This window comes from Carassius gibelio, chromosome B21 (genome assembly GCF_023724105.1).
Source record: "Carassius gibelio isolate Cgi1373 ecotype wild population from Czech Republic chromosome B21, carGib1.2-hapl.c, whole genome shotgun sequence".
In the NCBI taxonomy this organism is placed as follows: domain Eukaryota; kingdom Metazoa; phylum Chordata; class Actinopteri; order Cypriniformes; family Cyprinidae; genus Carassius; species Carassius gibelio.
The window spans coordinates 4524597-4551421 of record NC_068416.1 but is presented as its reverse complement, the minus strand read 5'-3'; the positions used below and the strand labels follow the sequence as shown (position 1 = coordinate 4551421).

Genomic DNA, 26825 nt, shown 5'->3' with positions numbered 1-26825 from the left:
GCTTGTCTGAGGGTCATTAGATAGGAGCAAGCTCAGATTTTAAGAGTACAAAGAACATCAGTCATAAATGATGAAAAATGCAGCAGGTGCTGGACAAAGTTCAAACTTTGTAGAGCGCAAGTGTTTAACCTTCTGCATTCGAAAGCTCAAACAAATGGAATATGCTTTGAAATTCTACGTGTTCAACTGTAGGCATATCTCAGCGTACATGTACAAAAATTAACTATACTTTGGTTTCCAGGGTGAGCTTCGACATCACAGTGCTAAGAGGTCCTTCATGAAAACCACCCGAGCCCACAGAGCAGTCAGGCTCTCGCACAAGTGACGAGGTGGCCGAGTGGTTAAGGCGATGGACTGCTAATCCATTGTGCTCTGCACGTGTGGGTTCGAATCCCATCCTCGTCGTTCCTTGCTCTGCTCGTTCATCTGCTCTGCACATTTGGTGCACTTTCCATTTGTTCCACGTTCACCTCATGCAGTGCGATCCAAAAGGGTCGATGATCTGAATCAGCTGTGTTAAATAAAGGAAGTACTATTTAAAAGGACGAGACCTGTTCTTCAACAACACAATAGGCTTCAAAAGAAGCTGGCAAAAATTGCCAAGGCTGACTGTATTTCAAGTCATCCTGGCGGGGTATTGGGTAAAGTTTTCAACCAGCAATGATCGCGCCTCGGATGAGCCTCATAGGCAACAATATTGCCTCTGCGAAAGAATGGTGTCAAAGGTCGCGACCTTTCAACTGGACCCATGTGGACGTGGAACGACAGGGTGGTAATTGGCTCCAAACTGCGTGGTGTGTCTACGAATCCAGTAGGCAGTATGTACGAGAAGCCTTATTTGCTGCTCTCCCTTTACTTAAAGAGGTTTGTGAGTTGCTTTCTCGAAGCCCTGGGGGAAGAGACTTATTGGTATCTTGGCAAAAAGGGGTGGAGTGGTAAAGCTCGCGGTTTGGGTCAGTATAGATTCTGTTTGACGAGGCCCCTGGGGGGTTGGGTAGGATACTGACGAGTGCAGGGAGTGCAAGTTCTGAGGGAGGTCCTGTGTCAAATGTGCTACCCTTTGCTAGACTCAGGTGTTCTCTCAAAACGGCAACGGAGACCAGAACGACAGAGGGCCACAATGACAAGCACTTGTCTGAGGGTCATGAGATAGGAGCAAGCTCAGCTTTTAAGAGTACAAAGAACATCAGTCATAAATGATGAAAAATGCAGCAGGTGCTGGACAAAGTTCAAACTTTCTAGAGCGCAAGTGTTTAACCTTCTGCATTCGAAAGCTCAAACAAATGGAATATGCTTTGAAATTCTACGTGTTCAACTGTAGGCATATCTCAGCGTACATGTACAAAAATTAACTATACTTTGGTTTCCAGGGTGAGCTTCGACATCACAGTGCTAAGAGGTCCTTCATGAAAACCACCCGAGCCCACAGAGCAGTCAGGCTCTCGCACAAGTGACGAGGTGGCCGAGTGGTTAAGGCGATGGACTGCTAATCCATTGTGCTCTGCACGTGTGGGTTCGAATCCCATCCTCGTCGTTCCTTGCTCTGCTCGTTCATCTGCTCTGCACATTTGGTGCACTTTCCATTTGTTCCACGTTCACCTCATGCAGTGCGATCCAAAAGGGTCGATGATCTGAATCAGCTGTGTTAAATAAAGGAAGTACTATTTAAAAGGACGAGACCTGTTCTTCAACAACACAATAGGCTTCAAAAGAAGCTGGCAAAAATTGCCAAGGCTGACTGTATTTCAAGTCATCCTGGCGGGGTATTGGGTAAAGTTTTCAACCAGCAATGATCGCGCCTCGGATGAGCCTCATAGGCAACAATATTGCCTCTGCGAAAGAATGGTGTCAAAGGTCGCGACCTTTCAACTGGACCCATGTGGACGTGGAACGACAGGGTGGTAATTGGCTCCAAACTGCGTGGTGTGTCTACGAATCCAGTAGGCAGTATGTACGAGAAGCCTTATTTGCTGCTCTCCCTTTACTTAAAGAGGTTTGTGAGTTGCTTTCTCGAAGCCCTGGGGGAAGAGACTTATTGGTATCTTGGCAAAAAGGGGTGGAGTGGTAAAGCTCGCGGTTTGGGTCAGTATAGATTCTGTTTGACGAGGCCCCTGGGGGGTTGGGTAGGATACTGACGAGTGCAGGGAGTGCAAGTTCTGAGGGAGGTCCTGTGTCAAATGTGCTACCCTTTGCTAGACTCAGGTGTTCTCTCAAAACGGCAACGGAGACCAGAACGACAGAGGGCCACAATGACAAGCACTTGTCTGAGGGTCATGAGATAGGAGCAAGCTCAGCTTTTAAGAGTACAAAGAACATCAGTCATAAATGATGAAAAATGCAGCAGGTGCTGGACAAAGTTCAAACTTTCTAGAGCGCAAGTGTTTAACCTTCTGCATTCGAAAGCTCAAACAAATGGAATATGCTTTGAAATTCTACGTGTTCAACTGTAGGCATATCTCAGCGTACATGTACAAAAATTAACTATACTTTGGTTTCCAGGGTGAGCTTCGACATCACAGTGCTAAGAGGTCCTTCATGAAAACCACCCGAGCCCAGAGAGCAGTCAGGCACTCGCACAAGTGACGAGGTGGCCGAGTGGTTAAGGCGATGGACTGCTAATCCATTGTGCTCTGCACGCGTGGGTTCGAATCCCATCCTCGTCGTTCCTTGGTCTGCTCCTTCATCTGCTCTGCACATTTGGTGCACTTTCCTTTTGTTCCACGTTCACCTCATGCAGTGCGATCCAAAAGAGTCGATGATCTGAATCAGCTGTGTTAAATAAAGGAAGTACTATTTAAAAGGACGAGACCTGTTCTTCAACAACACAATAAGCTTCAAAAGAAGCTGGCAAAAATTGCCAAGGCTGACTGTATTTCAAGTCATCCTGGCGGGGTATTGGGTAAAGTTTTCAACCAGCAATGATCGCGCCTCGGATGAGCCTCATAGGCTACAATATTGCCTCTGCGAAAGAATGATGTCAAAGGTCGCGACCTTTCAACTGGACCCATGTGGACGTGGAACGACAGGGTGGTAATTGGCTCCAAACTGCGTGGTGTGTCTACGAATCCAGTAGGCAGTATGTACGAGAAGCCTTATTTGCTGCTCTCCCTTTACTTAAAGAGGTTTGTGAGTTGCTTTCTCGAAGCCCTGGGGGAAGAGACTTATTGGTATCTTGGCAAAAAGGGGTGGAGTGGTAAAGCTCGCGGTTTGGGTCAGTATAGATTCTGTTTGACGAGGCCCCTGGGGGGTTGGGTAGGATACTGACGAGTGCAGGGAGTGCAAGTTCTGAGGGAGGTCCTGTGTCAAATGTGCTACCCTTTGCTAGACTCAGGTGTTCTCTCAAAACGGCAACGGAGACCAGAACGACAGAGGGCCACAATGACAAACACTTGTCTGAGGGTCATGAGATAGGAGCAAGCTCAGCTTTTAAGAGTACAAAGAACATCAGTCATAAATGATGAAAAATGCAGCAGGTGCTGGACAAAGTTCAAACTTTCTAGAGCGCAAGTGTTTAAGCTTCTGCATTCGAAAGCTCAAACAAATGGAATATGCTTTGAAATTCTACGTGTTCAACTGTAGGCATATCTCAGCGTACATGTACAAAAATTAACTATACTTTGGTTTCCAGGGTGAGCTTCGACATCACAGTGCTAAGAGGTCCTTCATGAAAACCACCCGAGCCCAGAGAGCAGTCAGGCACTCGCACAAGTGACGAGGTGGCCGAGTGGTTAAGGCGATGGACTGCTAATCCATTGTGCTCTGCACGCGTGGGTTCGAATCCCATCCTCGTCGTTCCTTGCTCTACTCTTTCATCTGCTCTGCACATTTGGTGCACTTTCCTTTTGTTCCACGTTCACCTCATGCAGTGCGATCCAAAAGGGTCGATGATCTGAATCAGCTGTGTTAAATAAAGGAAGTACTATTTAAAAGGACGAGACCTGTTCTTCAACAACACAATAAGCTTCAAAAGAAGCTGGCAAAAATTGCCAAGGCTGACTGTATTTCAAGTCATCCTGGCGGGGTATTGGGTAAAGTTTTCAACCAGCAATGATCGCGCCTCGGATGAGCCTCATAGGCTACAATATTGCCTCTGCGAAAGAATGATGTCAAAGGTCGCGACCTTTCAACTGGACCCATGTGGACGTGGAACGACAGGGTGGTAATTGGCTCCAAACTGCGTGGTGTGTCTACGAATCCAGTAGGCAGTATGTACGAGAAGCCTTATTTGCTGCTCTCCCTTTACTTAAAGAGGTTTGTGAGTTGCTTTCTCGAAGCCCTGGGGGAAGAGACTTATTGGTATCTTGGCAAAAAGGGGTGGAGTGGTAAAGCTCGCGGTTTGGGTCAGTATAGATTCTGTTTGACGAGGCCCCTGGGGGGTTGGGTAGGATACTGACGAGTGCAGGGAGTGCAAGTTCTGAGGGAGGTCCTGTGTCAAATGTGCTACCCTTTGCTAGACTCAGGTGTTCTCTCAAAACGGCAACGGAGACCAGAACGACAGAGGGCCACAATGACAAGCGCTTGTCTGAGGGTCATTAGATAGGAGCAAGCTCAGCTTTTAAGATTACAAAGAACATCAGTCATAAATGATGAAAAATGCAGCAGGTGCTGGACAAAGTTCAAACTTTGTAGAGCGCAAGTGTTTAACCTTCTGCATTCGAAAGCTCAAACAAATGGAATATGCTTTGAAATTCTACGTGTTCAACTGTAGGCATATCTCAGCGTACATGTACAAAAATTAACTATACTTTGGTTTCCAGGGTGAGCTTCGGCATCACAGTGCTAAGAGGTCCTTCATGAAAACCACCCGAGCCCAGAGAGCAGTCAGGCACTCGCACAAGTGACGGGGTGGCCGAGTGGTTAAGGCGATGGACTGCTAATCCATTGTGCTCTGCACGCGTGGGTTCGAATCCCATCCTCGTCGTTCCTTGCTCTGCTCGTTCAACTGCTCTGAACATTTGGTGCACTTTCCTTTTGTTCCACGTTCACCTCATGCAGTGCGATCCAAAAGGGTCGATGATCTGAATCAGCTGTGTTAAATAACGGAAGTACTATTTAAAGGGACGAGACCTGTTCTTCAACAACACAATAAGCTTCAAAAGAAGCTGGCAAAAATTGCCAAGGCTGACTGTATTTCAAGTCATCCTGGCGGGGTATTGGGTAAAGTTTTCAACCAGCAATGATCGCGCCTCGGATGAGCCTCATAGGCTACAATATTGCCTCTGCAAAAGAATGGTGTCAAAGGTCGCGACCTTTCAACTGGACCCATGTGGACGTGGAACGACAGGGTGGTAATTGGCTCCAAACTGCGTGGTGTGTCTACGAATCCAGTAGGCAGTATGTACGAGAAGCCTTATTTGCTGCTCTCCCTTTACTTAAAGAGGTTTGTGAGTTGCTTTCTCGAACCCCTGGGGGAAGAGACTTATTGGTATCTTGGCAACAAGGGGTGGAGTCGTAAAGATCGCGGTTTGGGTCAGTATAGATTCTGTTTGACGAGGCCCCTGGGGGGTTGTGTAGGATACTGACGAGTGCAGGGAGTGCAAGTTCTGAGGGAGGTCCTGTGTCAAATGTGCTACCCTTTGCTAGACTCAGGTGTTCTCTCAAAACGGCAACGGAGACCAGAACGACAGAGGGCCACAATGACAAGCGCTTGTCTGAGGGTCATTAGATAGGAGCAAGCTCAGATTTTAAGAGTACAAAGAACATCAGTCATAAATGATGAAAAATGCAGCAGGTGCTGGACAAAGTTCAAACTTTGTAGAGCGCAAGTGTTTAACCTTCTGCATTCGAAAGCTCAAACAAATGGAATATGCTTTGAAATTCTACGTGTTCAACTGTAGGCATATCTCAGCGTACATGTACAAAAATTAACTATACTTTGGTTTCCAGGGTGAGCTTCGACATCACAGTGCTAAGAGGTCCTTCATGAAAACCACCCGAGCCCACAGAGCAGTCAGGCTCTCGCACAAGTGACGAGGTGGCCGAGTGGTTAAGGCGATGGACTGCTAATCCATTGTGCTCTGCACGTGTGGGTTCGAATCCCATCCTCGTCGTTCCTTGCTCTGCTCGTTCATCTGCTCTGCACATTTGGTGCACTTTCCATTTGTTCCACGTTCACCTCATGCAGTGCGATCCAAAAGGGTCGATGATCTGAATCAGCTGTGTTAAATAAAGGAAGTACTATTTAAAAGGACGAGACCTGTTCTTCAACAACACAATAGGCTTCAAAAGAAGCTGGCAAAAATTGCCAAGGCTGACTGTATTTCAAGTCATCCTGGCGGGGTATTGGGTAAAGTTTTCAACCAGCAATGATCGCGCCTCGGATGAGCCTCATAGGCAACAATATTGCCTCTGCGAAAGAATGGTGTCAAAGGTCGCGACCTTTCAACTGGACCCATGTGGACGTGGAACGACAGGGTGGTAATTGGCTCCAAACTGCGTGGTGTGTCTACGAATCCAGTAGGCAGTATGTACGAGAAGCCTTATTTGCTGCTCTCCCTTTACTTAAAGAGGTTTGTGAGTTGCTTTCTCGAAGCCCTGGGGGAAGAGACTTATTGGTATCTTGGCAAAAAGGGGTGGAGTGGTAAAGCTCGCGGTTTGGGTCAGTATAGATTCTGTTTGACGAGGCCCCTGGGGGGTTGGGTAGGATACTGACGAGTGCAGGGAGTGCAAGTTCTGAGGGAGGTCCTGTGTCAAATGTGCTACCCTTTGCTAGACTCAGGTGTTCTCTCAAAACGGCAACGGAGACCAGAACGACAGAGGGCCACAATGACAAGCACTTGTCTGAGGGTCATGAGATAGGAGCAAGCTCAGCTTTTAAGAGTACAAAGAACATCAGTCATAAATGATGAAAAATGCAGCAGGTGCTGGACAAAGTTCAAACTTTCTAGAGCGCAAGTGTTTAACCTTCTGCATTCGAAAGCTCAAACAAATGGAATATGCTTTGAAATTCTACGTGTTCAACTGTAGGCATATCTCAGCGTACATGTACAAAAATTAACTATACTTTGGTTTCCAGGGTGAGCTTCGACATCACAGTGCTAAGAGGTCCTTCATGAAAACCACCCGAGCCCACAGAGCAGTCAGGCTCTCGCACAAGTGACGAGGTGGCCGAGTGGTTAAGGCGATGGACTGCTAATCCATTGTGCTCTGCACGTGTGGGTTCGAATCCCATCCTCGTCGTTCCTTGCTCTGCTCGTTCATCTGCTCTGCACATTTGGTGCACTTTCCATTTGTTCCACGTTCACCTCATGCAGTGCGATCCAAAAGGGTCGATGATCTGAATCAGCTGTGTTAAATAAAGGAAGTACTATTTAAAAGGACGAGACCTGTTCTTCAACAACACAATAGGCTTCAAAAGAAGCTGGCAAAAATTGCCAAGGCTGACTGTATTTCAAGTCATCCTGGCGGGGTATTGGGTAAAGTTTTCAACCAGCAATGATCGCGCCTCGGATGAGCCTCATAGGCAACAATATTGCCTCTGCGAAAGAATGGTGTCAAAGGTCGCGACCTTTCAACTGGACCCATGTGGACGTGGAACGACAGGGTGGTAATTGGCTCCAAACTGCGTGGTGTGTCTACGAATCCAGTAGGCAGTATGTACGAGAAGCCTTATTTGCTGCTCTCCCTTTACTTAAAGAGGTTTGTGAGTTGCTTTCTCGAAGCCCTGGGGGAAGAGACTTATTGGTATCTTGGCAAAAAGGGGTGGAGTGGTAAAGCTCGCGGTTTGGGTCAGTATAGATTCTGTTTGACGAGGCCCCTGGGGGGTTGGGTAGGATACTGACGAGTGCAGGGAGTGCAAGTTCTGAGGGAGGTCCTGTGTCAAATGTGCTACCCTTTGCTAGACTCAGGTGTTCTCTCAAAACGGCAACGGAGACCAGAACGACAGAGGGCCACAATGACAAGCACTTGTCTGAGGGTCATGAGATAGGAGCAAGCTCAGCTTTTAAGAGTACAAAGAACATCAGTCATAAATGATGAAAAATGCAGCAGGTGCTGGACAAAGTTCAAACTTTCTAGAGCGCAAGTGTTTAACCTTCTGCATTCGAAAGCTCAAACAAATGGAATATGCTTTGAAATTCTACGTGTTCAACTGTAGGCATATCTCAGCGTACATGTACAAAAATTAACTATACTTTGGTTTCCAGGGTGAGCTTCGACATCACAGTGCTAAGAGGTCCTTCATGAAAACCACCCGAGCCCAGAGAGCAGTCAGGCACTCGCACAAGTGACGAGGTGGCCGAGTGGTTAAGGCGATGGACTGCTAATCCATTGTGCTCTGCACGCGTGGGTTCGAATCCCATCCTCGTCGTTCCTTGGTCTGCTCCTTCATCTGCTCTGCACATTTGGTGCACTTTCCTTTTGTTCCACGTTCACCTCATGCAGTGCGATCCAAAAGAGTCGATGATCTGAATCAGCTGTGTTAAATAAAGGAAGTACTATTTAAAAGGACGAGACCTGTTCTTCAACAACACAATAAGCTTCAAAAGAAGCTGGCAAAAATTGCCAAGGCTGACTGTATTTCAAGTCATCCTGGCGGGGTATTGGGTAAAGTTTTCAACCAGCAATGATCGCGCCTCGGATGAGCCTCATAGGCTACAATATTGCCTCTGCGAAAGAATGATGTCAAAGGTCGCGACCTTTCAACTGGACCCATGTGGACGTGGAACGACAGGGTGGTAATTGGCTCCAAACTGCGTGGTGTGTCTACGAATCCAGTAGGCAGTATGTACGAGAAGCCTTATTTGCTGCTCTCCCTTTACTTAAAGAGGTTTGTGAGTTGCTTTCTCGAAGCCCTGGGGGAAGAGACTTATTGGTATCTTGGCAAAAAGGGGTGGAGTGGTAAAGCTCGCGGTTTGGGTCAGTATAGATTCTGTTTGACGAGGCCCCTGGGGGGTTGGGTAGGATACTGACGAGTGCAGGGAGTGCAAGTTCTGAGGGAGGTCCTGTGTCAAATGTGCTACCCTTTGCTAGACTCAGGTGTTCTCTCAAAACGGCAACGGAGACCAGAACGACAGAGGGCCACAATGACAAACACTTGTCTGAGGGTCATTAGATAGGAGCAAGCTCAGCTTTTAAGAGTACAAAGAACATCAGTCATAAATGATGAAAAATGAGGCAGGTGCTGGACAAAGTTCAAACTTTCTAGAGCGCACGTGTTTAACCTTCTGCATTCGAAAGCTCAAACAAATGGAATATGCTTTGAAATTCTACGTGTTCAACTGTAGGCATATCTCAGTGTACATGTACAAAAATTAACTATACTTTGGTTTCCAGGGTGAGCTTCGACATCACAGTGCTAAGAGGTCCTTCATGAAAACCACCCGAGCCCAGAGAGCAGTCAGGCACTCGCACAAGTGACGAGGTGGCCGAGTGGTTAAGGCGATGGACTGCTAATCCATTGTGCTCTGCACGCGTGGGTTCGAATCCCATCCTCGTCGTTCCTTGCTCTGCTCGTTCATCTGCTCTGCACATTTGGTGCACTTTCCTTTTGTTCCACGTTCACCTCATGCAGTGCGATCCAAAAGGGTCGATGATCTGAATCAGCTGTGTTAAATAACGGAAGTACTATTTAAAGGGACGAGACCTGTTCTTCAACAACACAATAAGCTTCAAAAGAAGCTAGCAAAAATTGCCAAGGCTGACTGTATTTCAAGTCATCCTGGCGGGGTATTGGGTAAAGTTTTCAACCAGCAATGATCGCGCCTCGGATGAGCCTCATAGGCTACAATATTGCCTCTGCGAAAGAATGGTGTCAAAGGTCGCGACCTTTCAACTGGACCCATGTGGACGTGGAACGACAGGGTGGTAATTGGCTCCAAACTGCGTGGTGTGTCTACGAATCCAGTAGGCAGTATGTACGAGAAGCCTTATTTGCTGCTCTCCCTTTACTTAAAGAGGTTTGTGAGTTGCTTTCTCGAACCCCTGGGGGAAGAGACTTATTGGTATCTTGGCAACAAGGGGTGGAGTCGTAAAGATCGCGGTTTGGGTCAGTATAGATTCTGTTTGACGAGGCCCCTGGGGGGTTGTGTAGGATACTGACGAGTGCAGGGAGTGCAAGTTCTGAGGGAGGTCCTGTGTCAAATGTGCTACCCTTTGCTAGACTCAGGTGTTCTCTCAAAACGGCAACGGAGACCAGAACGACAGAGGGCCACAATGACAAGCGCTTGTCTGAGGGTCATTAGATAGGAGCAAGCTCAGCTTTTAAGAGTACAAAGAACATCAGTCATAAATGATGAAAAATGCAGCAGGTGCTGGACAAAGTTCAAACTTTCTAGAGCGCACGTGTTTAACCTTCTGCATTCGAAAGCTCAAACAAATGGAATATGCTTTGAAATTCTACGTGTTCAACTGTAGGCATATCTCAGTGTACATGTACAAAAATTAACTATACTTTGGTTTCCAGGGTGAGCTTCGACATCACAGTGCTAAGAGGTCCTTCATGAAAACCACCCGAGCCCAGAGAGCAGTCAGGCACTCGCACAAGTGACGAGGTGGCCGAGTGGTTAAGGCGATGGACTGCTAATCCATTGTGCTCTGCACGCGTGGGTTCGAATCCCATCCTCGTCGTTCCTTGCTCTGCTCGTTCAACTGCTCTGAACATTTGGTGCACTTTCCTTTTGTTCCACGTTCACCTCATGCAGTGCGATCCAAAAGGGTCGATGATCTGAATCAGCTGTGTTAAATAACGGAAGTACTATTTAAAGGGACGAGACCTGTTCTTCAACAACACAATAAGCTTCAAAAGAAGCTGGCAAAAATTGCCAAGGCTGACTGTATTTCAAGTCATCCTGGCGGGGTATTGGGTAAAGTTTTCAACCAGCAATGATCGCGCCTCGGATGAGCCTCATAGGCTACAATATTGCCTCTGCAAAAGAATGGTGTCAAAGGTCGCGACCTTTCAACTGGACCCATGTGGACGTGGAACGACAGGGTGGTAATTGGCTCCAAACTGCGTGGTGTGTCTACGAATCCAGTAGGCAGTATGTACGAGAAGCCTTATTTGCTGCTCTCCCTTTACTTAAAGAGGTTTGTGAGTTGCTTTCTCGAACCCCTGGGGGAAGAGACTTATTGGTATCTTGGCAACAAGGAGTGGAGTCGTAAAGATCGCGGTTTGGGTCAGTATAGATTCTGTTTGACGAGGCCCCTGGGGGGTTGTGTAGGATACTGACGAGTGCAGGGAGTGCAAGTTCTGAGGGAGGTCCTGTGTCAAATGTGCTACCCTTTGCTAGACTCAGGTGTTCTCTCAAAACGGCAACGGAGACCAGAACGACAGAGGGCCACAATGACAAGCGCTTGTCTGAGGGTCATTAGATAGGAGCAAGCTCAGCTTTTAAGAGTACAAAGAACATCAGTCATAAATGATGAAAAATGCAGCAGGTGCTGGACAAAGTTCAAACTTTGTAGAGCGCAAGTGTTTAACCTTCTGCATTCGAAAGCTCAAACAAATGGAATATGCTTTGAAATTCTACGTGTTCAACTGTAGGCATATCTCAGCGTACATGTACAAAAATTAACTATACTTTGGTTTCCAGGGTGAGCTTCGACATCACAGTGCTAAGAGGTCCTTCATGAAAACCACCCGAGCCCACAGAGCAGTCAGGCTCTCGCACAAGTGACGAGGTGGCCGAGTGGTTAAGGCGATGGACTGCTAATCCATTGTGCTCTGCACGCGTGGGTTCGTCGTTCCTTGGTCTGCTCCTTCATCTGCTCTGCACATTTGGTGCACTTTCCTTTTGTTCCACGTTCACCTCATGCAGTGCGATCCAAAAGAGTCGATGATCTGAATCAGCTGTGTTAAATAAAGGAAGTACTATTTAAAAGGACGAGACCTGTTCTTCAACAACACAATAAGCTTCAAAAGAAGCTGGCAAAAATTGCCAAGGCTGACTGTATTTCAAGTCATCCTGGCGGGGTATTGGGTAAAGTTTTCAACCAGCAATGATCGCGCCTCGGATGAGCCTCATAGGCTACAATATTGCCTCTGCGAAAGAATGATGTCAAAGGTCGCGACCTTTCAACTGGACCCATGTGGACGTGGAACGACAGGGTGGTAATTGGCTCCAAACTGCGTGGTGTGTCTACGAATCCAGTAGGCAGTATGTACGAGAAGCCTTATTTGCTGCTCTCCCTTTACTTAAAGAGGTTTGTGAGTTGCTTTCTCGAAGCCCTGGGGGAAGAGACTTATTGGTATCTTGGCAAAAAGGGGTGGAGTGGTAAAGCTCGCGGTTTGGGTCAGTATAGATTCTGTTTGACGAGGCCCCTGGGGGGTTGGGTAGGATACTGACGAGTGCAGGGAGTGCAAGTTCTGAGGGAGGTCCTGTGTCAAATGTGCTACCCTTTGCTAGACTCAGGTGTTCTCTCAAAACGGCAACGGAGACCAGAACGACAGAGGGCCACAATGACAAACACTTGTCTGAGGGTCATTAGATAGGAGCAAGCTCAGCTTTTAAGAGTACAAAGAACATCAGTCATAAATGATGAAAAATGAGGCAGGTGCTGGACAAAGTTCAAACTTTCTAGAGCGCACGTGTTTAACCTTCTGCATTCGAAAGCTCAAACAAATGGAATATGCTTTGAAATTCTACGTGTTCAACTGTAGGCATATCTCAGTGTACATGTACAAAAATTAACTATACTTTGGTTTCCAGGGTGAGCTTCGACATCACAGTGCTAAGAGGTCCTTCATGAAAACCACCCGAGCCCAGAGAGCAGTCAGGCACTCGCACAAGTGACGAGGTGGCCGAGTGGTTAAGGCGATGGACTGCTAATCCATTGTGCTCTGCACGCGTGGGTTCGAATCCCATCCTCGTCGTTCCTTGCTCTGCTCGTTCATCTGCTCTGCACATTTGGTGCACTTTCCTTTTGTTCCACGTTCACCTCATGCAGTGCGATCCAAAAGGGTCGATGATCTGAATCAGCTGTGTTAAATAACGGAAGTACTATTTAAAGGGACGAGACCTGTTCTTCAACAACACAATAAGCTTCAAAAGAAGCTGGCAAAAATTGCCAAGGCTGACTGTATTTCAAGTCATCCTGGCGGGGTATTGGGTAAAGTTTTCAACCAGCAATGATCGCGCCTCGGATGAGCCTCATAGGCTACAATATTGCCTCTGCGAAAGAATGGTGTCAAAGGTCGCGACCTTTCAACTGGACCCATGTGGACGTGGAACGACAGGGTGGTAATTGGCTCCAAACTGCGTGGTGTGTCTACGAATCCAGTAGGCAGTATGTACGAGAAGCCTTATTTGCTGCTCTCCCTTTACTTAAAGAGGTTTGTGAGTTGCTTTCTCGAACCCCTGGGGGAAGAGACTTATTGGTATCTTGGCAACAAGGGGTGGAGTCGTAAAGATCGCTGTTTGGGTCAGTATAGATTCTGTTTGACGAGGCCCCTGGGGGGTTGTGTAGGATACTGACGAGTGCAGGGAGTGCAAGTTCTGAGGGAGGTCCTGTGTCAAATGTGCTACCCTTTGCTAGACTCAGGTGTTCTCTCAAAACGGCAACGGAGACCAGAACGACAGAGGGCCACAATGACAAGCGCTTGTCTGAGGGTCATTAGATAGGAGCAAGCTCAGCTTTTAAGAGTACAAAGAACATCAGTCATAAATGATGAAAAATGCAGCAGGTGCTGGACAAAGTTCAAACTTTCTAGAGCGCACGTGTTTAACCTTCTGCATTCGAAAGCTCAAACAAATGGAATATGCTTTGAAATTCTACGTGTTCAACTGTAGGCATATCTCAGTGTACATGTACAAAAATTAACTATACTTTGGTTTCCAGGGTGAGCTTCGACATCACAGTGCTAAGAGGTCCTTCATGAAAACCACCCGAGCCCAGAGAGCAGTCAGGCACTCGCACAAGTGACGAGGTGGCCGAGTGGTTAAGGCGATGGACTGCTAATCCATTGTGCTCTGCACGCGTGGGTTCGAATCCCATCCTCGTCGTTCCTTGCTCTGCTCGTTCAACTGCTCTGAACATTTGGTGCACTTTCCTTTTGTTCCACGTTCACCTCATGCAGTGCGATCCAAAAGGGTCGATGATCTGAATCAGCTGTGTTAAATAACGGAAGTACTATTTAAAGGGACGAGACCTGTTCTTCAACAACACAATAAGCTTCAAAAGAAGCTGGCAAAAATTGCCAAGGCTGACTGTATTTCAAGTCATCCTGGCGGGGTATTGGGTAAAGTTTTCAACCAGCAATGATCGCGCCTCGGATGAGCCTCATAGGCTACAATATTGCCTCTGCAAAAGAATGGTGTCAAAGGTCGCGACCTTTCAACTGGACCCATGTGGACGTGGAACGACAGGGTGGTAATTGGCTCCAAACTGCGTGGTGTGTCTACGAATCCAGTAGGCAGTATGTACGAGAAGCCTTATTTGCTGCTCTCCCTTTACTTAAAGAGGTTTGTGAGTTGCTTTCTCGAACCCCTGGGGGAAGAGACTTATTGGTATCTTGGCAACAAGGAGTGGAGTCGTAAAGATCGCGGTTTGGGTCAGTATAGATTCTGTTTGACGAGGCCCCTGGGGGGTTGTGTAGGATACTGACGAGTGCAGGGAGTGCAAGTTCTGAGGGAGGTCCTGTGTCAAATGTGCTACCCTTTGCTAGACTCAGGTGTTCTCTCAAAACGGCAACGGAGACCAGAACGACAGAGGGCCACAATGACAAGCGCTTGTCTGAGGGTCATTAGATAGGAGCAAGCTCAGCTTTTAAGAGTACAAAGAACATCAGTCATAAATGATGAAAAATGCAGCAGGTGCTGGACAAAGTTCAAACTTTGTAGAGCGCAAGTGTTTAACCTTCTGCATTCGAAAGCTCAAACAAATGGAATATGCTTTGAAATTCTACGTGTTCAACTGTAGGCATATCTCAGCGTACATGTACAAAAATTAACTATACTTTGGTTTCCAGGGTGAGCTTCGACATCACAGTGCTAAGAGGTCCTTCATGAAAACCACCCGAGCCCACAGAGCAGTCAGGCTCTCGCACAAGTGACGAGGTGGCCGAGTGGTTAAGGCGATGGACTGCTAATCCATTGTGCTCTGCACGCGTGGGTTCGAATCCCATCCTCGTCGTTCCTTGCTCTGCTCGTTCATCTGCTCTGCACATTTGGTGCACTTTCCTTTTGTTCCACGTTCACCTCATGCAGTGCGATCCAAAAGGGTCGATGATCTGAATCAGCTGTGTTAAATAAAGGAAGTACTATTTAAAAGGACGAGACCTGTTCTTCAACAACACAATAAGCTTCAAAAGAAGCTGGCAAAAATTGCCAAGGCTGACTGTATTTCAAGTCATCCTGGCGGGGTATTGGGTAAAGTTTTCAACCAGCAATGATCGCGCCTCGGATGAGCCTCATAGGCTACAATATTGCCTCTGCGAAAGAATGGTGTCAAAGGTCGCGACCTTTCAACTGGACCCATGTGGACGTGGAACGACAGGGTGGTAATTGGCTCCAAACTGCGTGGTGTGTCTACGAATCCAGTAGGCAGTATGTACGAGAAGCCTTATTTGCTGCTCTCCCTTTACTTAAAGAGGTTTGTGAGTTGCTTTCTCGAAGCCCTGGGGGAAGAGACTTATTGGTATCTTGGCAAAAAGGGGTGGAGTGGTAAAGCTCGCGGTTTGGGTCAGTATAGATTCTGTTTGACGAGGCCCCTGGGGGGTTGGGTAGGATACTGACGAGTGCAGGGAGTGCAAGTTCTGAGGGAGGTCCTGTGTCAAATGTGCTACCCTTTGCTAGACTCAGGTGTTCTCTCAAAACGGCAACGGAGACCAGAACGACAGAGGGCCACAATGACAAGCACTTGTCTGAGGGTCATGAGATAGGAGCAAGCTCAGCTTTTAAGAGTACAAAGAACATCAGTCATAAATGATGAAAAATGCAGCAGGTGCTGGACAAAGTTCAAACTTTCTAGAGCGCAAGTGTTTAACCTTCTGCATTCGAAAGCTCAAACAAATGGAATATGCTTTGAAATTCTACGTGTTCAACTGTAGGCATATCTCAGCGTACATGTACAAAAATTAACTATACTTTGGTTTCCAGGGTGAGCTTCGACATCACAGTGCTAAGAGGTCCTTCATGAAAACCACCCGAGCCCAGAGAGCAGTCAGGCACTCGCACAAGTGACGAGGTGGCCGAGTGGTTAAGGCGATGGACTGCTAATCCATTGTGCTCTGCACGCGTGGGTTCGAATCCCATCCTCGTCGTTCCTTGCTCTGCTCGTTCAACTGCTCTGAACATTTGGTGCACTTTCCTTTTGTTCCACGTTCACCTCATGCAGTGCGATCCAAAAGGGTCGATGATCTGAATCAGCTGTGTTAAATAACGGAAGTACTATTTAAAGGGACGAGACCTGTTCTTCAACAACACAATAAGCTTCAAAAGAAGCTGGCAAAAATTGCCAAGGCTGACTGTATTTCAAGTCATCCTGGCGGGGTATTGGGTAAAGTTTTCAACCAGCAATGATCGCGCCTCGGATGAGCCTCATAGGCTACAATATTGCCTCTGCAAAAGAATGGTGTCAAAGGTCGCGACCTTTCAACTGGACCCATGTGGACGTGGAACGACAGGGTGGTAATTGGCTCCAAACTGCGTGGTGTGTCTACGAATCCAGTAGGCAGTATGTACGAGAAGCCTTATTTGCTGCTCTCCCTTTACTTAAAGAGGTTTGTGAGTTGCTTTCTCGAACCCCTGGGGGAAGAGACTTATTGGTATCTTGGCAACAAGGGGTGGAGTCGTAAAGATCGCGGTTTGGGTCAGTATAGATTCTGTTTGACGAGGCCCCTGGGGGGTTGTGTAGGATACTGACGAGTGCAGGGAGTGCAAGTTCTGAGGGAGGTCCTGTGTCAAATGTGCTACCCTTTGCTAGACTCAGGTGTTCTCTCAAAACGGCAACGGAGACCAGAACGACAGAGGGCCTCAATGACAAGCACTTGTCTGAGGGTCATGAGATAGGAGCAAGCTCAGCTTTTAAGAGTACAAAGAACATCAGTCATAAATGATGAAAAATGCAGCAGGTGCTGGACAAAGTTCAAACTTTCTAGAGCGCACGTGTTTAACCTTCTGCATTCAAAAGCTCAAACAAATGGAATATGCTTTGAAATTCTACGTGTTCAACTGTAGGCATATCTCAGCGTACATGTACAAAAATTAACTATACTTTGGTTTCCAGGGTGAGCTTCGACATCACAGTGCTAAGAGGTCCTTCATGAAAACCACCCGAGCCCACAGAGCAGTCAGGCTCTCGCACAAGTGACGAGGTGGCCGAGTGGTTAAGGCGATGGACTGCTAATCCATTGTGCTCTGCACGCGTGGGTTCGAATCCCATCCTCGTCGTTCCTTGCTCTGCTCGTTCATCTGCTCTGCACATTTGGTGCACTTTCCTTTTGTTCCACGTTCACCTCATGCAGTGCGATCCAAAAGGGTCGATGATCTGAATCAGCTGTGTTAAATAAAGGAAGTACTATTTAAAAGGACGAGACCTGTTCTTCAACAACACAATAAGCTTCAAAAGAAGCTGGCAAAAATTGCCAAGGCTGACTGTATTTCAAGTCATCCTGGCGGGGTATTGGGTAAAGTTTTCAACCAGCAATGATCGCGCCTCGGATGAGCCTCATAGGCTACAATATTGCCTCTGCGAAAGAATGGTGTCAAAGGTCGCGACCTTTCAACTGGACCCATGTGGACGTGGAACGACAGGGTGGTAATTGGCTCCAAACTGCGTGGTGTGTCTACGAATCCAGTAGGCAGTATGTACGAGAAGCCTTATTTGCTGCTCTCCCTTTACTTAAAGAGGTTTGTGAGTTGCTTTCTCGAAGCCCTGGGGGAAGAGACTTATTGGTATCTTGGCAAAAAGGGGTGGAGTGGTAAAGCTCGCGGTTTGGGTCAGTATAGATTCTGTTTGACGAGGCCCCTGGGGGGTTGGGTAGGATACTGACGAGTGCAGGGAGTGCAAGTTCTGAGGGAGGTCCTGTGTCAAATGTGCTACCCTTTGCTAGACTCAGGTGTTCTCTCAAAACGGCAACGGAGACCAGAACGACAGAGGGCCACAATGACAAGCACTTGTCTGAGGGTCATGAGATAGGAGCAAGCTCAGCTTTTAAGAGTACAAAGAACATCAGTCATAAATGATGAAAAATGCAGCAGGTGCTGGACAAAGTTCAAACTTTCTAGAGCGCAAGTGTTTAACCTTCTGCATTCGAAAGCTCAAACAAATGGAATATGCTTTGAAATTCTACGTGTTCAACTGTAGGCATATCTCAGCGTACATGTACAAAAATTAACTATACTTTGGTTTCCAGGGTGAGCTTCGACATCACAGTGCTAAGAGGTCCTTCATGAAAACCACCCGAGCCCAGAGAGCAGTCAGGCACACGCACAAGTGACGAGGTGGCCGAGTGGTTAAAGCGATGGACTGCTAATCCATTGTGCTCTGCACGCGTGGGTTCGAATCCCATCCTCGTCGTTCCTTGCTCTGCTCGTTCATCTGCTCTGCACATTTGGTGCACTTTCCTTTTGTTCCACGTTCACCTCATGCAGTGCGATCCAAAAGGGTCGATGATCTGAATCAGCTGTGTTAAATAAAGGAAGTACTATTTAAAAGGACGAGACCTGTTCTTCAACAACACAATAAGCTTCAAAAGAAGCTGGCAAAAATTGCCAAGGCTGACTGTATTTCAAGTCATCCTGGCGGGGTATTGGGTAAAGTTTTCAACCAGCAATGATCGCGCCTCGGATGAGCCTCATAGGCTACAATATTGCCTCTGCGAAAGAATGATGTCAAAGGTCGCGACCTTTCAACTGGACCCATGTGGACGTGGAACGACAGGGTGGTAATTGGCTCCAAACTGCGTGGTGTGTCTACGAATCCAGTAGGCAGTATGTACGAGAAGCCTTATTTGCTGCTCTCCCTTTACTTAAAGAGGTTTGTGAGTTGCTTTCTCGAAGCCCTGGGGGAAGAGACTTATTGGTATCTTGGCAAAAAGGGGTGGAGTGGTAAAGCTCGCGGTTTGGGTCAGTATAGATTCTGTTTGACGAGGCCCCTGGGGGGTTGGGTAGGATACTGACGAGTGCAGGGAGTGCAAGTTCTGAGGGAGGTCCTGTGTCAAATGTGCTACCCTTTGCTAGACTCAGGTGTTCTCTCAAAACGGCAACGGAGACCAGAACGACAGAGGGCCACAATGACAAACACTTGTCTGAGGGTCATTAGATAGGAGCAAGCTCAGCTTTTAAGAGTACAAAGAACATCAGTCATAAATGATGAAAAATGCAGCAGGTGCTGGACAAAGTTCAAACTTTCTAGAGCGCACGTGTTTAACCTTCTGCATTCGAAAGCTCAAACAAATGGAATATGCTTTGAAATTCTACGTGTTCAACTGTAGGCATATCTCAGTGTACATGTACAAAAATTAACTATACTTTGGTTTCCAGGGTGAGCTTCGACATCACAGTGCTAAGAGGTCCTTCATGAAAACCACCCGAGCCCACAGAGCAGTCAGGCTCTCGCACAAGTGACGAGGTGGCCGAGTGGTTAAGGCGATGGACTGCTAATCCATTGTGCTCTGCACGCGTGGGTTCGAATCCCATCCTCGTCGTTCCTTGCTCTGCTCGTTCATCTGCTCTGCACATTTGGTGCACTTTCCATTTGTTCCACGTTCACCTCATGCAGTGCGATCCAAAAGGGTCGATGATCTGAATCAGCTGTGTTAAATAAAGGAAGTACTATTTAAAAGGACGAGACCTGTTCTTCAACAACACAATAAGCTTCAAAAGAAGCTGGCAAAAATTGCCAAGGCTGACTGTATTTCAAGTCATCCTGGCGGGGTATTGGGTAAAGTTTTCAACCAGCAATGATCGCGCCTCGGATGAGCCTCATAGGCTACAATATTGCCTCTGCGAAAGAATGGTGTCAAAGGTCGCGACCTTTCAACTGGACCCATGTGGACGTGGAACGACAGGGTGGTAATTGGCTCCAAACTGCGTGGTGTGTCTACGAATCCAGTAGGCAGTATGTACGAGAAGCCTTATTTGCTGCTCTCCCTTTACTTAAAGAGGTTTGTGAGTTGCTTTCTCGAAGCCCTGGGGGAAGAGACTTATTGGTATCTTGGCAAAAAGGGGTGGAGTGGTAAAGCTCGCGGTTTGGGTCAGTATAGATTCTGTTTGACGAGGCCCCTGGGGGGTTGGGTAGGATACTGACGAGTGCAGGGAGTGCAAGTTCTGAGGGAGGTCCTGTGTCAAATGTGCTACCCTTTGCTAGACTCAGGTGTTCTCTCAAAACGGCAACGGAGACCAGAACGACAGAGGGCCTCAATGACAAGCACTTGTCTGAGGGTCATGAGATAGGAGCAAGCTCAGCTTTTAAGAGTACAAAGAACATCAGTCATAAATGATGAAAAATGCAGCAGGTGCTGGACAAAGTTCAAACTTTCTAGAGCGCAAGTGTTTAACCTTCTGCATTCGAAAGCTCAAACAAATGGAATATGCTTTGAAATTCTACGTGTTCAACTGTAGGCATATCTCAGCGTACATGTACAAAAATTAACTATACTTTGGTTTCCAGGGTGAGCTTCGACATCACAGTGCTAAGAGGTCCTTCATGAAAACCACCCGAGCCCAGAGAGCAGTCAGGCACTCGCACAAGTGACGAGGTGGCCGAGTGGTTAAGGCGATGGACTGCTAATCCATTGTGCTCTGCACGCGTGGGTTCGAATCCCATCCTCGTCGTTCCTTGCTCTACTCTTTCATCTGCTCTGCACATTTGGTGCACTTTCCTTTTGTTCCACGTTCACCTCATGCAGTGCGATCCAAAAGGGTCGATGATCTGAATCAGCTGTGTTAAATAAAGGAAGTACTATTTAAAAGGACGAGACCTGTTCTTCAACAACACAATAAGCTTCAAAAGAAGCTGGCAAAAATTGCCAAGGCTGACTGTATTTCAAGTCATCCTGGCGGGGTATTGGGTAAAGTTTTCAACCAGCAATGATCGCGCCTCGGATGAGCCTCATAGGCTACAATATTGCCTCTGCGAAAGAATGATGTCAAAGGTCGCGACCTTTCAACTGGACCCATGTGGACGTGGAACGACAGGGTGGTAATTGGCTCCAAACTGCGTGGTGTGTCTACGAATCCAGTAGGCAGTATGTACGAGAAGCCTTATTTGCTGCTCTCCCTTTACTTAAAGAGGTTTGTGAGTTGCTTTCTCGAAGCCCTGGGGGAAGAGACTTATTGGTATCTTGGCAAAAAGGGGTGGAGTGGTAAAGCTCGCGGTTTGGGTCAGTATAGATTCTGTTTTACGAGGCCCCTGGGGGGTTGGGTAGGATACTGACGAGTGCAGGGAGTGCAAGTTCTGAGGGAGGTCCTGTGTCAAATGTGCTACCCTTTGCTAGACTCAGGTGTTCTCTCAAAACGGCAACGGAGACCAGAACGACAGAGGGCCACAATGACAAGCGCTTGTCTGAGGGTCATTAGATAGGAGCAAGCTCAGCTTTTAAGAGTACAAAGAACATCAGTCATAAATGATGAAAAATGCAGCAGGTGCTGGACAAAGTTCAAACTTTGTAGAGCGCAAGTGTTTAACCTTCTGCATTCGAAAGCTCAAACAAATGGAATATGCTTTGAAATTCTACGTGTTCAACTGTAGGCATATCTCAGCGTACATGTACAAAAATTAACTATACTTTGGTTTCCAGGGTGAGCTTCGGCATCACAGTGCTAAGAGGTCCTTCATGAAAACCACCCGAGCCCAGAGAGCAGTCAGGCACTCGCACAAGTGACGGGGTGGCCGAGTGGTTAAGGCGATGGACTGCTAATCCATTGTGCTCTGCACGCGTGGGTTCGAATCCCATCCTCGTCGTTCCTTGCTCTGCTCGTTCAACTGCTCTGAACATTTGGTGCACTTTCCTTTTGTTCCACGTTCACCTCATGCAGTGCGATCCAAAAGGGTCGATGATCTGAATCAGCTGTGTTAAATAACGGAAGTACTATTTAAAGGGACGAGACCTGTTCTTCAACAACACAATAAGCTTCAAAAGAAGCTGGCAAAAATTGCCAAGGCTGACTGTATTTCAAGTCATCCTGGCGGGGTATTGGGTAAAGTTTTCAACCAGCAATGATCGCGCCTCGGATGAGCCTCATAGGCTACAATATTGCCTCTGCAAAAGAATGGTGTCAAAGGTCGCGACCTTTCAACTGGACCCATGTGGACGTGGAACGACAGGGTGGTAATTGGCTCCAAACTGCGTGGTGTGTCTACGAATCCAGTAGGCAGTATGTACGAGAAGCCTTATTTGCTGCTCTCCCTTTACTTAAAGAGGTTTGTGAGTTGCTTTCTCGAACCCCTGGGGGAAGAGACTTATTGGTATCTTGGCAACAAGGGGTGGAGTCGTAAAGATCGCGGTTTGGGTCAGTATAGATTCTGTTTGACGAGGCCCCTGGGGGGTTGTGTAGGATACTGACGAGTGCAGGGAGTGCAAGTTCTGAGGGAGGTCCTGTGTCAAATGTGCTACCCTTTGCTAGACTCAGGTGTTCTCTCAAAACGGCAACGGAGACCAGAACGACAGAGGGCCACAATGACAAGCGCTTGTCTGAGGGTCATTAGATAGGAGCAAGCTCAGATTTTAAGAGTACAAAGAACATCAGTCATAAATGATGAAAAATGCAGCAGGTGCTGGACAAAGTTCAAACTTTGTAGAGCGCAAGTGTTTAACCTTCTGCATTCGAAAGCTCAAACAAATGGAATATGCTTTGAAATTCTACGTGTTCAACTGTAGGCATATCTCAGCGTACATGTACAAAAATTAACTATACTTTGGTTTCCAGGGTGAGCTTCGACATCACAGTGCTAAGAGGTCCTTCATGAAAACCACCCGAGCCCACAGAGCAGTCAGGCTCTCGCACAAGTGACGAGGTGGCCGAGTGGTTAAGGCGATGGACTGCTAATCCATTGTGCTCTGCACGTGTGGGTTCGAATCCCATCCTCGTCGTTCCTTGCTCTGCTCGTTCATCTGCTCTGCACATTTGGTGCACTTTCCATTTGTTCCACGTTCACCTCATGCAGTGCGATCCAAAAGGGTCGATGATCTGAATCAGCTGTGTTAAATAAAGGAAGTACTATTTAAAAGGACGAGACCTGTTCTTCAACAACACAATAGGCTTCAAAAGAAGCTGGCAAAAATTGCCAAGGCTGACTGTATTTCAAGTCATCCTGGCGGGGTATTGGGTAAAGTTTTCAACCAGCAATGATCGCGCCTCGGATGAGCCTCATAGGCAACAATATTGCCTCTGCGAAAGAATGGTGTCAAAGGTCGCGACCTTTCAACTGGACCCATGTGGACGTGGAACGACAGGGTGGTAATTGGCTCCAAACTGCGTGGTGTGTCTACGAATCCAGTAGGCAGTATGTACGAGAAGCCTTATTTGCTGCTCTCCCTTTACTTAAAGAGGTTTGTGAGTTGCTTTCTCGAAGCCCTGGGGGAAGAGACTTATTGGTATCTTGGCAAAAAGGGGTGGAGTGGTAAAGCTCGCGGTTTGGGTCAGTATAGATTCTGTTTGACGAGGCCCCTGGGGGGTTGGGTAGGATACTGACGAGTGCAGGGAGTGCAAGTTCTGAGGGAGGTCCTGTGTCAAATGTGCTACCCTTTGCTAGACTCAGGTGTTCTCTCAAAACGGCAACGGAGACCAGAACGACAGAGGGCCACAATGACAAGCACTTGTCTGAGGGTCATGAGATAGGAGCAAGCTCAGCTTTTAAGAGTACAAAGAACATCAGTCATAAATGATGAAAAATGCAGCAGGTGCTGGACAAAGTTCAAACTTTCTAGAGCGCAAGTGTTTAACCTTCTGCATTCGAAAGCTCAAACAAATGGAATATGCTTTGAAATTCTACGTGTTCAACTGTAGGCATATCTCAGCGTACATGTACAAAAATTAACTATACTTTGGTTTCCAGGGTGAGCTTCGACATCACAGTGCTAAGAGGTCCTTCATGAAAACCACCCGAGCCCACAGAGCAGTCAGGCTCTCGCACAAGTGACGAGGTGGCCGAGTGGTTAAGGCGATGGACTGCTAATCCATTGTGCTCTGCACGTGTGGGTTCGAATCCCATCCTCGTCGTTCCTTGCTCTGCTCGTTCATCTGCTCTGCACATTTGGTGCACTTTCCATTTGTTCCACGTTCACCTCATGCAGTGCGATCCAAAAGGGTCGATGATCTGAATCAGCTGTGTTAAATAAAGGAAGTACTATTTAAAAGGACGAGACCTGTTCTTCAACAACACAATAGGCTTCAAAAGAAGCTGGCAAAAATTGCCAAGGCTGACTGTATTTCAAGTCATCCTGGCGGGGTATTGGGTAAAGTTTTCAACCAGCAATGATCGCGCCTCGGATGAGCCTCATAGGCAACAATATTGCCTCTGCGAAAGAATGGTGTCAAAGGTCGCGACCTTTCAACTGGACCCATGTGGACGTGGAACGACAGGGTGGTAATTGGCTCCAAACTGCGTGGTGTGTCTACGAATCCAGTAGGCAGTATGTACGAGAAGCCTTATTTGCTGCTCTCCCTTTACTTAAAGAGGTTTGTGAGTTGCTTTCTCGAAGCCCTGGGGGAAGAGACTTATTGGTATCTTGGCAAAAAGGGGTGGAGTGGTAAAGCTCGCGGTTTGGGTCAGTATAGATTCTGTTTGACGAGGCCCCTGGGGGGTTGGGTAGGATACTGACGAGTGCAGGGAGTGCAAGTTCTGAGGGAGGTCCTGTGTCAAATGTGCTACCCTTTGCTAGACTCAGGTGTTCTCTCAAAACGGCAACGGAGACCAGAACGACAGAGGGCCACAATGACAAGCACTTGTCTGAGGGTCATGAGATAGGAGCAAGCTCAGCTTTTAAGAGTACAAAGAACATCAGTCATAAATGATGAAAAATGCAGCAGGTGCTGGACAAAGTTCAAACTTTCTAGAGCGCAAGTGTTTAACCTTCTGCATTCGAAAGCTCAAACAAATGGAATATGCTTTGAAATTCTACGTGTTCAACTGTAGGCATATCTCAGCGTACATGTACAAAAATTAACTATACTTTGGTTTCCAGGGTGAGCTTCGACATCACAGTGCTAAGAGGTCCTTCATGAAAACCACCCGAGCCCACAGAGCAGTCAGGCTCTCGCACAAGTGACGAGGTGGCCGAGTGGTTAAGGCGATGGACTGCTAATCCATTGTGCTCTGCACGTGTGGGTTCGAATCCCATCCTCGTCGTTCCTTGCTCTGCTCGTTCATCTGCTCTGCACATTTGGTGCACTTTCCATTTGTTCCACGTTCACCTCATGCAGTGCGATCCAAAAGGGTCGATGATCTGAATCAGCTGTGTTAAATAAAGGAAGTACTATTTAAAAGGACGAGACCTGTTCTTCAACAACACAATAGGCTTCAAAAGAAGCTGGCAAAAATTGCCAAGGCTGACTGTATTTCAAGTCATCCTGGCGGGGTATTGGGTAAAGTTTTCAACCAGCAATGATCGCGCCTCGGATGAGCCTCATAGGCAACAATATTGCCTCTGCGAAAGAATGGTGTCAAAGGTCGCGACCTTTCAACTGGACCCATGTGGACGTGGAACGACAGGGTGGTAATTGGCTCCAAACTGCGTGGTGTGTCTACGAATCCAGTAGGCAGTATGTACGAGAAGCCTTATTTGCTGCTCTCCCTTTACTTAAAGAGGTTTGTGAGTTGCTTTCTCGAAGCCCTGGGGGAAGAGACTTATTGGTATCTTGGCAAAAAGGGGTGGAGTGGTAAAGCTCGCGGTTTGGGTCAGTATAGATTCTGTTTGACGAGGCCCCTGGGGGGTTGGGTAGGATACTGACGAGTGCAGGGAGTGCAAGTTCTGAGGGAGGTCCTGTGTCAAATGTGCTACCCTTTGCTAGACTCAGGTGTTCTCTCAAAACGGCAACGGAGACCAGAACGACAGAGGGCCACAATGACAAGCACTTGTCTGAGGGTCATGAGATAGGAGCAAGCTCAGCTTTTAAGAGTACAAAGAACATCAGTCATAAATGATGAAAAATGCAGCAGGTGCTGGACAAAGTTCAAACTTTCTAGAGCGCAAGTGTTTAACCTTCTGCATTCGAAAGCTCAAACAAATGGAATATGCTTTGAAATTCTACGTGTTCAACTGTAGGCATATCTCAGCGTACATGTACAAAAATTAACTATACTTTGGTTTCCAGGGTGAGCTTCGACATCACAGTGCTAAGAGGTCCTTCATGAAAACCACCCGAGCCCAGAGAGCAGTCAGGCACTCGCACAAGTGACGAGGTGGCCGAGTGGTTAAGGCGATGGACTGCTAATCCATTGTGCTCTGCACGCGTGGGTTCGAATCCCATCCTCGTCGTTCCTTGGTCTGCTCCTTCATCTGCTCTGCACATTTGGTGCACTTTCCTTTTGTTCCACGTTCACCTCATGCAGTGCGATCCAAAAGAGTCGATGATCTGAATCAGCTGTGTTAAATAAAGGAAGTACTATTTAAAAGGACGAGACCTGTTCTTCAACAACACAATAAGCTTCAAAAGAAGCTGGCAAAAATTGCCAAGGCTGACTGTATTTCAAGTCATCCTGGCGGGGTATTGGGTAAAGTTTTCAACCAGCAATGATCGCGCCTCGGATGAGCCTCATAGGCTACAATATTGCCTCTGCGAAAGAATGATGTCAAAGGTCGCGACCTTTCAACTGGACCCATGTGGACGTGGAACGACAGGGTGGTAATTGGCTCCAAACTGCGTGGTGTGTCTACGAATCCAGTAGGCAGTATGTACGAGAAGCCTTATTTGCTGCTCTCCCTTTACTTAAAGAGGTTTGTG

The 26825-nt window shown here is 47.3% G+C and overlaps 1 protein-coding gene and 47 non-coding genes across 48 annotated transcripts in view; 24 read left to right on the top strand and 24 right to left on the bottom strand.

The window, feature by feature from the left end:
* Positions 1 to 26825, top strand: part of LOC127985962 (uncharacterized) — a 215384-nt gene that overhangs the window by 133230 nt on the left and 55329 nt on the right. The gene's annotated exons all lie outside the window — the stretch shown is intronic.
* On the top strand, positions 324 to 405 carry trnas-gcu (transfer RNA serine (anticodon GCU)). Its single transcript has one exon. It is a non-coding gene; the product is annotated as a tRNA-Ser (tRNA).
* LOC127986736 (U4 spliceosomal RNA) lies at positions 575 to 715 on the bottom strand. Its single transcript, XR_008160941.1, has one exon. It is a non-coding gene; the product is annotated as a U4 spliceosomal RNA (small nuclear RNA).
* Positions 1453 to 1534, top strand: trnas-gcu (transfer RNA serine (anticodon GCU)). The gene has a single exon. It is a non-coding gene; the product is annotated as a tRNA-Ser (tRNA).
* LOC127986735 (U4 spliceosomal RNA) lies at positions 1704 to 1844 on the bottom strand. Its single transcript, XR_008160940.1, has one exon. It is a non-coding gene; the product is annotated as a U4 spliceosomal RNA (small nuclear RNA).
* Positions 2582 to 2663, top strand: trnas-gcu (transfer RNA serine (anticodon GCU)). The gene has a single exon. It is a non-coding gene; the product is annotated as a tRNA-Ser (tRNA).
* Positions 2833 to 2973, bottom strand: LOC127986749 (U4 spliceosomal RNA). Its single transcript, XR_008160952.1, has one exon. It is a non-coding gene; the product is annotated as a U4 spliceosomal RNA (small nuclear RNA).
* trnas-gcu (transfer RNA serine (anticodon GCU)) lies at positions 3711 to 3792 on the top strand. The gene has a single exon. It is a non-coding gene; the product is annotated as a tRNA-Ser (tRNA).
* Positions 3962 to 4102, bottom strand: LOC127986747 (U4 spliceosomal RNA). Its single transcript, XR_008160951.1, has one exon. It is a non-coding gene; the product is annotated as a U4 spliceosomal RNA (small nuclear RNA).
* Positions 4840 to 4921, top strand: trnas-gcu (transfer RNA serine (anticodon GCU)). The gene has a single exon. It is a non-coding gene; the product is annotated as a tRNA-Ser (tRNA).
* On the bottom strand, positions 5091 to 5231 carry LOC127986729 (U4 spliceosomal RNA). The gene has a single exon (XR_008160934.1). It is a non-coding gene; the product is annotated as a U4 spliceosomal RNA (small nuclear RNA).
* Positions 5969 to 6050, top strand: trnas-gcu (transfer RNA serine (anticodon GCU)). Its single transcript has one exon. It is a non-coding gene; the product is annotated as a tRNA-Ser (tRNA).
* Positions 6220 to 6360, bottom strand: LOC127986734 (U4 spliceosomal RNA). The gene has a single exon (XR_008160939.1). It is a non-coding gene; the product is annotated as a U4 spliceosomal RNA (small nuclear RNA).
* Positions 7098 to 7179, top strand: trnas-gcu (transfer RNA serine (anticodon GCU)). The gene has a single exon. It is a non-coding gene; the product is annotated as a tRNA-Ser (tRNA).
* Positions 7349 to 7489, bottom strand: LOC127986733 (U4 spliceosomal RNA). Its single transcript, XR_008160938.1, has one exon. It is a non-coding gene; the product is annotated as a U4 spliceosomal RNA (small nuclear RNA).
* Positions 8227 to 8308, top strand: trnas-gcu (transfer RNA serine (anticodon GCU)). The gene has a single exon. It is a non-coding gene; the product is annotated as a tRNA-Ser (tRNA).
* On the bottom strand, positions 8478 to 8618 carry LOC127986746 (U4 spliceosomal RNA). Its single transcript, XR_008160950.1, has one exon. It is a non-coding gene; the product is annotated as a U4 spliceosomal RNA (small nuclear RNA).
* On the top strand, positions 9356 to 9437 carry trnas-gcu (transfer RNA serine (anticodon GCU)). The gene has a single exon. It is a non-coding gene; the product is annotated as a tRNA-Ser (tRNA).
* LOC127986750 (U4 spliceosomal RNA) lies at positions 9607 to 9747 on the bottom strand. The gene has a single exon (XR_008160953.1). It is a non-coding gene; the product is annotated as a U4 spliceosomal RNA (small nuclear RNA).
* On the top strand, positions 10485 to 10566 carry trnas-gcu (transfer RNA serine (anticodon GCU)). The gene has a single exon. It is a non-coding gene; the product is annotated as a tRNA-Ser (tRNA).
* Positions 10736 to 10876, bottom strand: LOC127986728 (U4 spliceosomal RNA). The gene has a single exon (XR_008160933.1). It is a non-coding gene; the product is annotated as a U4 spliceosomal RNA (small nuclear RNA).
* Positions 11852 to 11992, bottom strand: LOC127986745 (U4 spliceosomal RNA). Its single transcript, XR_008160949.1, has one exon. It is a non-coding gene; the product is annotated as a U4 spliceosomal RNA (small nuclear RNA).
* trnas-gcu (transfer RNA serine (anticodon GCU)) lies at positions 12730 to 12811 on the top strand. The gene has a single exon. It is a non-coding gene; the product is annotated as a tRNA-Ser (tRNA).
* Positions 12981 to 13121, bottom strand: LOC127986744 (U4 spliceosomal RNA). The gene has a single exon (XR_008160948.1). It is a non-coding gene; the product is annotated as a U4 spliceosomal RNA (small nuclear RNA).
* trnas-gcu (transfer RNA serine (anticodon GCU)) lies at positions 13859 to 13940 on the top strand. Its single transcript has one exon. It is a non-coding gene; the product is annotated as a tRNA-Ser (tRNA).
* On the bottom strand, positions 14110 to 14250 carry LOC127986727 (U4 spliceosomal RNA). Its single transcript, XR_008160932.1, has one exon. It is a non-coding gene; the product is annotated as a U4 spliceosomal RNA (small nuclear RNA).
* trnas-gcu (transfer RNA serine (anticodon GCU)) lies at positions 14988 to 15069 on the top strand. The gene has a single exon. It is a non-coding gene; the product is annotated as a tRNA-Ser (tRNA).
* LOC127986743 (U4 spliceosomal RNA) lies at positions 15239 to 15379 on the bottom strand. The gene has a single exon (XR_008160947.1). It is a non-coding gene; the product is annotated as a U4 spliceosomal RNA (small nuclear RNA).
* trnas-gcu (transfer RNA serine (anticodon GCU)) lies at positions 16117 to 16198 on the top strand. Its single transcript has one exon. It is a non-coding gene; the product is annotated as a tRNA-Ser (tRNA).
* Positions 16368 to 16508, bottom strand: LOC127986725 (U4 spliceosomal RNA). The gene has a single exon (XR_008160931.1). It is a non-coding gene; the product is annotated as a U4 spliceosomal RNA (small nuclear RNA).
* trnas-gcu (transfer RNA serine (anticodon GCU)) lies at positions 17246 to 17327 on the top strand. Its single transcript has one exon. It is a non-coding gene; the product is annotated as a tRNA-Ser (tRNA).
* LOC127986742 (U4 spliceosomal RNA) lies at positions 17497 to 17637 on the bottom strand. Its single transcript, XR_008160946.1, has one exon. It is a non-coding gene; the product is annotated as a U4 spliceosomal RNA (small nuclear RNA).
* trnas-gcu (transfer RNA serine (anticodon GCU)) lies at positions 18375 to 18456 on the top strand. The gene has a single exon. It is a non-coding gene; the product is annotated as a tRNA-Ser (tRNA).
* On the bottom strand, positions 18626 to 18766 carry LOC127986741 (U4 spliceosomal RNA). Its single transcript, XR_008160945.1, has one exon. It is a non-coding gene; the product is annotated as a U4 spliceosomal RNA (small nuclear RNA).
* On the top strand, positions 19504 to 19585 carry trnas-gcu (transfer RNA serine (anticodon GCU)). Its single transcript has one exon. It is a non-coding gene; the product is annotated as a tRNA-Ser (tRNA).
* Positions 19755 to 19895, bottom strand: LOC127986740 (U4 spliceosomal RNA). The gene has a single exon (XR_008160944.1). It is a non-coding gene; the product is annotated as a U4 spliceosomal RNA (small nuclear RNA).
* Positions 20633 to 20714, top strand: trnas-gcu (transfer RNA serine (anticodon GCU)). The gene has a single exon. It is a non-coding gene; the product is annotated as a tRNA-Ser (tRNA).
* LOC127986739 (U4 spliceosomal RNA) lies at positions 20884 to 21024 on the bottom strand. Its single transcript, XR_008160943.1, has one exon. It is a non-coding gene; the product is annotated as a U4 spliceosomal RNA (small nuclear RNA).
* On the top strand, positions 21762 to 21843 carry trnas-gcu (transfer RNA serine (anticodon GCU)). The gene has a single exon. It is a non-coding gene; the product is annotated as a tRNA-Ser (tRNA).
* LOC127986724 (U4 spliceosomal RNA) lies at positions 22013 to 22153 on the bottom strand. The gene has a single exon (XR_008160930.1). It is a non-coding gene; the product is annotated as a U4 spliceosomal RNA (small nuclear RNA).
* Positions 22891 to 22972, top strand: trnas-gcu (transfer RNA serine (anticodon GCU)). The gene has a single exon. It is a non-coding gene; the product is annotated as a tRNA-Ser (tRNA).
* Positions 23142 to 23282, bottom strand: LOC127986732 (U4 spliceosomal RNA). Its single transcript, XR_008160937.1, has one exon. It is a non-coding gene; the product is annotated as a U4 spliceosomal RNA (small nuclear RNA).
* trnas-gcu (transfer RNA serine (anticodon GCU)) lies at positions 24020 to 24101 on the top strand. The gene has a single exon. It is a non-coding gene; the product is annotated as a tRNA-Ser (tRNA).
* Positions 24271 to 24411, bottom strand: LOC127986731 (U4 spliceosomal RNA). The gene has a single exon (XR_008160936.1). It is a non-coding gene; the product is annotated as a U4 spliceosomal RNA (small nuclear RNA).
* Positions 25149 to 25230, top strand: trnas-gcu (transfer RNA serine (anticodon GCU)). Its single transcript has one exon. It is a non-coding gene; the product is annotated as a tRNA-Ser (tRNA).
* On the bottom strand, positions 25400 to 25540 carry LOC127986730 (U4 spliceosomal RNA). Its single transcript, XR_008160935.1, has one exon. It is a non-coding gene; the product is annotated as a U4 spliceosomal RNA (small nuclear RNA).
* Positions 26278 to 26359, top strand: trnas-gcu (transfer RNA serine (anticodon GCU)). The gene has a single exon. It is a non-coding gene; the product is annotated as a tRNA-Ser (tRNA).
* On the bottom strand, positions 26529 to 26669 carry LOC127986738 (U4 spliceosomal RNA). Its single transcript, XR_008160942.1, has one exon. It is a non-coding gene; the product is annotated as a U4 spliceosomal RNA (small nuclear RNA).